Source organism: Notolepis coatsorum (genome assembly GCF_963971535.1).
Source record: "Notolepis coatsorum genome assembly, chromosome: 8".
NCBI classification, from domain to species: Eukaryota; Metazoa; Chordata; class Actinopteri; order Aulopiformes; family Paralepididae; genus Notolepis; species Notolepis coatsorum.
Window position 1 is genome coordinate 101,334,787 of NC_140172.1, and position 8,781 is coordinate 101,343,567.

The following is an 8,781-nucleotide window of genomic DNA, read 5'->3' on the forward strand; positions in this document are numbered from 1 at the left end:
TGGCCCATCCTCTTATTATTATTCTAGCACTGAAAGCAACATTGGTAATTTAATTAACACTTTCGCTGTTGATATTTGACTTATCAAAAAATACAGTATAATGGTATATGACATAAGTAAATAGACATTAACTCACAGCGTTGACATGATAGAACAGGTTGTACTTTGAATTCCCACATTTTCTGAAATGCCAATGTGTCACAGATTATGATCAATGACAAAAAGGTGGGAAAATCAAACAGTGTTGTTGACTTCCACTCACGTAAAATTCCCAAGCTTCGTTTTCAGTCAAATTTGAAGGTGGAGCTTCCCTTTAAAGGTAAATTCTGCAGTAGTTGCCATCTCAGGTGGTCATGTTCGGTAGGTTCAACAAACAAATACATTCTACAATGATGCAAAAGAAGAAAATACCATTTACCAACATCCATACCATATGTTTACAAGCAAGAGCAGACATATAAAATCACAGGTCTCTTCTATAATTAAACGTGTATCACCATACAAACTTTGACTTCTAAACCAGGAAATGGTATCGCAATGACCCTTCAATATGTCCTGTGGACATTTTGTGTGTCACTATACTGAATGTCAAGAGATTGTAATGATTGATTGCATTTTATAGACATTATTCATATTTATCCAGTTTGTTTTGTATAGTCTCTTGTCCGACCAATATGTAGCACCTATTTGATAATGTGTAGCACTTGGTTGAGTCTCCCAACTAGAGCAGTCATGGGTGATATAATTAGTCATGGAGAATACCCATATCAACATTTAAATGCTGACGTGGCAAAAAAATCAACACCAATGATTTGAACTCTTGGAGGTAATCTATACACAGTCACCCATGTGTATTTGTTCTATTGAGACAAACGTTTATTGACTTTTCTTTTTTTATTTATTCTGACTCTGATTGTATATTTGAGTGTAAAAACATTTACTACATGAGTCGTGTCTTAGTGCACATTGGAAATAGTAGAAGCATGTTTTTTTCCGTCTTTGCTGTTTCTCGCTCTCCCTTCTCTCTTTTCTCTTCCTCTTTCCTCTGCATTGTGATGGTCAAACATGTAACTGTAGCATAGAAGGTATAGGAAAACGAGGGATGGGGTAGATAGACACGTAATGTACACAATACTGTATGTTGATGCCTTTATTTGCACTTTTTCTGAGAGATTACAGTAATAAAATAAAAAAGATATTAAAGAAACTGTCGTGACTCATGCTCGTGTTTGACTAAGGTGAATCCTGTGCCAGATCAGCACATGAGATTAGAATTTCGAGAACTGATCATCCATGTGACAAGGGCCATTGAAAGCTATGGAGTGGTAGAATTCTAAAATAGAATTCTGAGAAAACATGGGGGGAAAAAGGTACACCTGAAAGGGTTAAAGGATCAATCCTCCTCCCTCCCTTCTCACTCTCACCCCCCCTCTCTCTCTCTCTCTCTCCCTCACTCCCTCCCTCCCGTCTCCTCCCTCTCTCTCCTCCCACTCTCCTCCCTCTCTCTCTACCTCTCCCTCCCTCTGTCTCCCCCCTCTCTCTCACACTCTCTTTCTACCTCTCTCTCTCTACATCTCCCTCTCTATCTCTCCCTCCCTCTCTCCTCCCCTTCCTGCAGGTGTTTGGGATTAACGCTTCCCACGCAATGTCTAAGGTGTGCCTACCTGTCCAGTAGCACAGGTACTGTATCGTATGTCGTTACATGAGTATACAGGAGCATCAACAGAGGATGTTTGTGTGTCTGTCTCCAGGGGGTTCGGAACAAGCTCATACACACACACACACCTCGGAAAACAACCTTTGGCGGTCCAAGGTAACTAGCTTCAGTATTTCCAGGAGGACTGATTAAGAGGCCCTCTTTTTTCCCCTCTGCAATACTAACAGGAGGAGAGGAGAAGAAACAGCGATGCCTGTGGGCAGGTGCACGGCCATTTCTAGGTAAATACAAGTGTTATTCATACTGTATACAGACTGTATTTTCCCTGTCATGGTAGCCTCTGTTTTGTATCTGATTTTCTGAAAAGCAAACCACTTATGACAGTGTTACGTAATTTTAACATATACAGCCACATTGTTTCTTTTATGTTTGATAATGAGACCTGCTATGACCTTTCTTTGTGACACCTTATGTCAGCTTGGTTGATGTCTTAAAGTTGTCGTCATGACAAAGACATCCAGAACAATGTCATTGATATTGTCAAAATCAACCGAATGCCGCTTAATGGTGACATTCATTAACATCAATTGTTATGACGTGTTTATGACAGTGTTATGTCTGCCTTATGAACACCTGTTCAAATAAAGTGTTACGAAATAATTCATACTCTACTGTGGAATATCATCCAACAGTATCATAATGTATCATAAACACCACATAAACCCATGAAAATCACCACGTTTGAATACATTGCTGTGACTCTTGCTTTTGCAATTGTGATACAATACAGTAAGGAGGAATGAACGTACCTCAGATGTTTTTTGTCAAATCATGTGAATTTCCTGGGTTTGTGTAGTGTTTAAGATACATTTTCCAATACACAGTAAGCTCATGGTAGTGGTAGTGAACAACAACAACAACAACAACAACAACAACAACAACAAACCTTTAATTAACACTTTGAGCGCCACGCCGTGTTTTCCTTTTTACCCCCTTGAATGCCACGGTCCACTCCCAATATTAACGTTAATATCGCCTAATCTATGTTTTAAATTATGGCTATGTGTCTAATCTGCCCGTCGCTTATCAAAGAATCATTTTCCAGTCAGTGTTGTCAAGGCAGATTGGTTTTTTTATCGCTTCATTTCCGTTTGAGAGCATTTTGAAAAGCACCCGTTTTCAGGTGAAAAACAACCTATTCTATGATAATCGCCTTTTACTGGACAATTCCAGAACGTTGATATTTGTCTGCCTATTTATGAATCGTTTTCAAATAAACGCTAGATGATCAATAGTATACGTGCACGCTGATAATAGCTGCTTTCATTTCCTCATGGATTTTACAGTGAAACAGCTAGAGCACATATCACAAAAAAGCTTATATCTCCTCGAAAACGAGTCTGATTATCCTAACACTGATAACATAGATTCCTTACCTGACATCAGATGGTATCCAAATGGTATATTCCAATTCCTGATCACCATTCGAAAAAATCGATAAGTATATTGATCCAACGTGTGTACAGTATAACCCATGCTCGCCGCGGCTCAGAGGATCCAGAATGAACTCTGGTAACTCCGGCTGCATCAGTGGACTGGAAAATGTGGACTGGAATATTTTTTTCCCCCCATCCATTTTCATTGAGTCCATTCCAAAAGGGTGATTTACCATCTGGGAGACGATAGGGGGCGCTTTTTTCACATCTGATCGCCGGCGGCCCCTGGATTTCCAACGGTAGGCTCGGGTGATGCAATATGATTTCAGATCGCTAAAAAAAAAAAAAAAAAAAAATCAGAGAAAAGTCGTGACGTGGCTTTCAATGTAACAATCGTAAACACGAGCTTAGCCGTGAGTGGCGCTCAAAGTGTTAATGGTAAAAGATCATGAGATTTCAGCATTAGGCTTTCATCAGGGGCTCTACACTTCTCTCACACAGGGGCTGAGTCTGCTTTTCTTTGGAACTTACTTACGTTGTATTAAAAATAGGCTGATTATCACAGCCTACAAAATGTTCCGCAACTGGTGGATTTGAATATACATTTAAGACACCGTGACAATAGGGTGTATGTGTCTTATAGATTATATTAGATTGTACTTTATTGTCATTATATTTGCATACAACGAGATTTTGGACTCAAACTTAAGGTGCAGTAGTGGAAGCAAATATAAAATATAAAAAAGTATAAAAAGAGAAACATAAAATACTATACAATAAAACAATGTTACAATACTGTACCATATCCAAAATAACAACAATATACAAAATAACAATCACAATCACACAGTGTCAGACGGTAGTGGGTGGGTATTGCACTGTGGATATTGCACTTGGGGATAGGATGTTGCACAGTGTGGGAGGAGGGGGAAGGGGTGAGTTATTGGTGCATATTGGAGTTCAAGGTGGTGATGGCTCTGGGGAAGAAATTGTCTCTGAGCCTGTTTCTTCTGGCTCTGATGCACCTGTAATGCCTGCCCGATGGCAACAGGTTGAACAGGTGGAAGCCAGGGTGTGAGCTGTCCTTGGTAATGTTTTTTGCTCTGTTGAGGCAGCGGGAGTTGTGCAAGTCCTTCAGGGAGGGGAGGGGGCTTAGCCTTTTAGGTATTTTAGGTATTTATTCAGAAGGTATCTATCTATACAAAGTCAGTGGTAGTTATCATGTCCAGTGGTGCAGTGCTGGGCAACCGCGGTCAAACGGCGTTTGGGCTTCGAAGTGCGCGCATCCTATTATTATGCACAGTCTAGGTGATAAGTGCCTAGACTTTGCATAATAATAGGATACCGTTTGGCCTCCACCCATATTACGACTGCACCCCTGATCATGTCCTTGATGTGCTGTCACTGAAGCAGAGTGGTAGTTTGAATATAGTATAGTGGAGGCTACGTATGGGTTTCCACTATGTCAGTGAAATACATTTTGTTCTTAAATGGAATAAAGACAAGTTACTTTTGACACTGCAAAACAAGGACGCACGAGAAGTGCTTTAGGGTTTAGTGTGCTAATATAGTGTGCTAATCTGTGTTCATTGTCAGGAGTAAATAGATTCCATGCCAAGGCAATCAATTTGTATTTAAAGAGTATTCACTTACACTTACTTACGAACAGGTCGAAAAGTATCTGGCGGCAAAAAATCTAATCTACGAATTCCAATCTGGCTTCAGAACATCCCACTCCACTGACACATGCCTTCTCTATTTGAACGACCACATCAAACAAGAGGTGGACGCGGGCAAATACTGCGGCATGGTCATGCTGGACCTACAAAAGGCCTTCGACACTATCAATCACTCCATTCTGATTGACAAGCTAAAAGCAATTGGTTTTGATAGTTTATCAGTGAGCTGGATGCAATACTACCTGGAGGGGAGAGAACAGATGGTGGAGGTAAACGGTACTCTACCCCCCCCCCCCCTCACAGTGAGCTGTGGTGTTCCACAAGGAAGCATACTAGGACCGCTACTGTTCCTAATTTATGCAAATTACATGTTGTCAGCTTTTGACTGCAACTTGTTCCTGTTTGCGGACGACTCAGCCCTGCTGGTCTCTGACAAGAACAAGTTGCAGGTTGAAAAAACCCTCAGCTCGGAACTAGGCAAAATCTGCATATGGCTCGCTGATAACAAACTATGGGCAAAACAGAGTCCATTCTCTTCGGTTCAAATAACAAACTCAGCAAGACCGACGGCTTCTCAGTTACAGGGGGTGACAATATTGTCACAAGGAAAGATGAAATTACCTACCTGGGTTCCATCCTAGAGGCAAATCTTTCCTGTGACAAAATGGCATCCAATGTAATAAAAAAAGTCAACCAACAAACTAGATTCTTGTACCGGATCTCCTCTCTGGTAAACAAGAATACCCTGAAGTCTCTGGCAGGCAGGGGCGTCCATTTGGTATGGCAAGGTATGGCACTCGCCATACCTTGGCAAATAAAAATCTAAAAAAATAAAAAATAAACCTTTTTTTTTTTTTTTACAATTTTTTCTGTTGATTTAGAATTTGAATGTCAACATTATGAACGAAGCTTCGAACTATTCGGTACAGCCCTAGCATGTTTTGATATTGTCAATTATCTCACTTTTACTAGGTGACTTTTGCTGTGACTAACTGAAATATGCCCCAAAAAAAAGGAAAATGGACATAGGGAAGTTTTTTTTTATCAAAGGGCAGCAGAGACAAGTGATACAGGGACACAGGTAAGGTTTGGCTTAGTGATTATAATAGTGCAGTTCAGCATTCAGTAACCCATACTTTTTGTGAATGTGTTTTTGATACTACATTCTGTTGAACACACACCTCAAAACCGTACCTAAGGAAAATTGGCTCAATTGCAAGAAAAGTAATAGACAGTTATGATATTACATTCTGCATAATTCGTATGAAAAATATTGTGGTTCCCTGCTTTAGTCTGTTGACACATTTCTATACTAAAAATGCTTGTGTAGTCCTGTGTCATACCTAAATGTCATATAACTGAATTGTATAGAAACAACTCACCAAAAGTGACTATTGCACAACTGATTTGACAAAAAAAATCCACCAAGGGGGGGACAACGCCCCCTTCACCCATCCCCCCCCCCTACTCGCCATACCTTGCCTTTTAGTGAAAGGACGCCACTGCTGGCAGGAGCACTCATTCAAGGGTACTACGACTATGCTTGCACCTCATGGTACCAAAGCACCTCAAAGGCGCTAAAAACAAGATTACAAACATCACAAAACAAACTGGTCAGACTACTACTTGACCTTACCCCTAGAACCCACCTCACCCCTGCCCACTTTGACAACCTAGGATGGCTTAGAGTAGACGACAGAGTACAGCAACTTGCAATGGGCCTGGTCTACAAGATACACTATACGACTAAGGTACCCATGTACATGTCAAAATACTTCCCAAAGGTCAGTGAATACCACGACCACAACACCAGAGGAAGCTCAACAAATCATGTTAAACCCAGATTTGGCTCAAACAAGGGACTAAACACGTTTCGCAATTATGCCACATCAATGTGGAAGACCCTACCCAAAGCTGTAAAGGAATGTGAATCCCTACCCACATTCAAAACCGCTCTTAAAGAGCACCTACGGGAGGCTGCAATTCAAAACTGGCCACCGTAAATGTCCAAACCCCCCACCCCCTCCTAATAGACAGTCTCCTCCCCACCGCATGTATATATTCTCTCCCCGCCGTATGTATTTTTCTCTCCCACCCACCCACCCCCTCCAAATGTATAGTCTCCTCCCCACCGTATGTATATTTCTCTCCCACCCACCCACCCCCTCCTAATGTACAGTCCCCTCCCCATCATATGTATATACTCTGTCAGGATCTATGGGTAACAGTACTGTATATTTGAATACCGTTTATGTCACAAATGTATCAGTACTAAATACCTGTATGTCCCTATGCCATAAATGTCATGTATGTTGTGTATGTCATAAATGTCAATATGAATTGAAAATGGGGGACCCTGATGTAAACAAGACAAACGTCTTTCTCTGGTCTGCATCCCCTTAACAATTGTGTGTATTGAGCCGTACTGTATTGTACCCATTCTGCAATCTGTTAAATAAAGTTTTCATTCATTCATTCATACAAGCAGCTTTATTAAATGCTGAGTTAAAGCTGATAATTGATGAGTGTGATAAGTCTGTTGTTGTTGACCATGATTGACATTTAGCTCAGTTCCATTTAACAAATGCATTTTTTTTTATAAACACTCAATTTAAAGTGGTTTTGGTCAACTGATACATCAATTCTATTTTCAAAACGTAAAATGTTGTTTAATCACGTGATGTCTGTCTTTTCTCACAAGATCCTGATAATGGCATCTAGTCTGCTCACACTGGGTTCCAGTAACAGCAGTTATCTTGTCATGGGAATGTTCGCTTGTTCCTGGTAGTTTACAGCGATGGTAAACTGTTAAGAGTCCCCAAGGATCAGACCAGGCTGCTGGGCAGTTAATAGATTGTTTACTTAGAGACTCCCGGGCAATGGATGACCTAAAAATAATGTTTTTTTATTGATACAATTCAAACTAACGCATTTCTGCAACATCAGGGTTATATGACCAGAAAAACGATATAAATGTGCACATTTCCTGGGAAATATGTGCATTCATACTCTGTGGTGAATGTGCACATTAACTGCCGTTCGTAAATGTGAGATTTATGAGGCCAATAATCTGTTAATGCCACGGACACAGCAGATCATTCAAAGACTGTGCTCTGTGGTGCATTTTCCTCTCACATTTACTGGCCGGACGGGGTATGCACATGTTAACCTGTTAATGTACACATTCACGGAGGAAATGTGTACAATCACTCTTTCCCCACATTTACTGTAACTTATATATTCAATGTCTGTGTGTTACTGTATAGTATAGACAATTTCATCTTGACAACATAAACATTCTAAATAGACCCACGTTGGCTAATACATAGGCGTTATTATAGCTAATACCAAATAACTGACAGGAAATAAACATGGGTCCAAAGTAAACTGTTCCCTAGCAACATAATTCCTGTGAAGCCGTGAATTATGAATGTGTCATAATTGCTAAATAAAATAAAACTCTCTCCCCCCCCCCCCCTCTAGCTTCATGAAGGGGTGTGTGTACCTGATAGAGCCTGTGGTTGGGGTCTATGCCTTCTCTATGTTCATGACCTACCCTCTGCTACAACAGTATATCTATAGAAGACTGTGGTTACAGCTCAGTGGCGCCCCCTACCCCTCAGGGCACAGCAACATCCACTGTGTCGACAACACAACCAACCTGACCTCCACATATGAGGTGAGCCGTGTTGGTGATGACGTTGTCTCTCTCCAGAAACGAAAGACTTGTCTTGTTTTGCCAAATAGTGGTTACATAACACTGCCTTGCTAGGACAAAAGTGACAGCACTACAACCAGCTAACAAAAAGGAAGGCAGTCCAGAGCAAATATTGTTAACGGAGTATAATGCTGGCATCACAAAACAGATGGAGTCGTTTGTGAGACTTTGCTGGTAGCAGACATATTCCCCTTCCTGTTAACGTGACCGACCTTTGACCTTTGCTCACAAGAAGTAATGTATTAAACACATTCCTTGTTGCTTCTCTTAATGCTGCAATAATAATTGTCT